The sequence below is a fragment of the Galeopterus variegatus genome, unplaced genomic scaffold, assembly GCF_000696425.1.
Source record: "Galeopterus variegatus unplaced genomic scaffold, G_variegatus-3.0.2 Scaffold10077, whole genome shotgun sequence".
Classification (NCBI taxonomy): Eukaryota; Metazoa; Chordata; class Mammalia; order Dermoptera; family Cynocephalidae; genus Galeopterus; species Galeopterus variegatus.
In genome coordinates this window covers 12148-13360 of record NW_007736188.1, presented here as the reverse complement: position 1 = coordinate 13360, position 1213 = coordinate 12148, and positions in this window count along the sequence as shown.

The following is a 1213-nucleotide window of genomic DNA, read 5'->3' as shown; positions in this document are numbered from 1 at the left end:
ATATTTATTATTATACATTGTAATCATTTTTGTGGCCTTTTACCAATTTCTCACTAACTTCCCTCCCCCTCCCCTTTTCCCACCTCTAATGGCCTCAGTTCCATTCTCTCCTTTTGAAAGTTCAACAAAATATTGTGATTGTTGTATCTTTCTTTCTTTTTATATTTATTTATTTATTTTTTGGCTCCCACTTATGAGTGATGGCATGTGGTATTTTTACTGCCTGGCTTATTTCACTTAACATAATTTTCTCTAAGTTCACCTGTGTTGCTGCAAATGACAGAATTTCATTCCTTTTTAGGGCAAAGTAAACTAGTATTCCATTCTGTATATATACCACATTTGCCTTATCCATTCATCCCTCAATGAACATTTAAGTTGGTTCTGATTCTTAGCTATTGTATATACAGTTGTGATAAACATGGGAGTGCAGGTATCCCTTCTACTTGATGGTTTCCTTTTCTTTGGGTGTACACCCAGCAGTGGGATTGCTGGATCATATGGCACTTCTATCTACTTGTTTGAGGAAACTCCATGCTGTTTTTCATAATGGCTATACTAATTTATAGTCCTGCCAACAATGTATAAGGATTCCCCTTCCTCCACATCCTCACCAGCATTTGCTATTCTGTCTTTTTGATAATGGACATTCTAACTGATGTGAGATAATATCTCATGTAGTTTTGATTTGCATTTCCCTGATGCTTTGTGATGTTGAGCATTTTTTCATATGTCTGTAAGTATTTTCTCCCATTTTGTAGGTTTCTTTTTGTTCTGCTAACTGTGCAGATGCTTTTTAGTTTGATATAATCTCATTTGTTTATTTTCCTTTTGTTCCCTGTGCTTTTGGAGCCTTGTTCATAAAGGCTTTGTCCAGTCCTACTTCCTGAAGTGTTTTCCCTATATTTTCTTTTAGTAGTTTTATATTGATAGTCTTTAATCTATTTTGAGTTGATTTTGGTACATGGAGAGAGGTACAGGTCTAGTTTCATTCTTCTACAAATATGAATGTCCAGTTTTCCTAGCACCACTTGTGAAAGAGATGGCCCTTTCCCCAATGTATGTTCCTGTTGCCCTTGTCAAATATCAATTGGCTGTAAGTATGTGGGTTGATTTCTGGGTTCTCTGTTCTGTTCCTTTGGTCTGGGTACCTCTTTTTATGCCAGTACCATGCTGTTTTGGTTACTATAGCTTTGTAGTATAATTTGAAGTC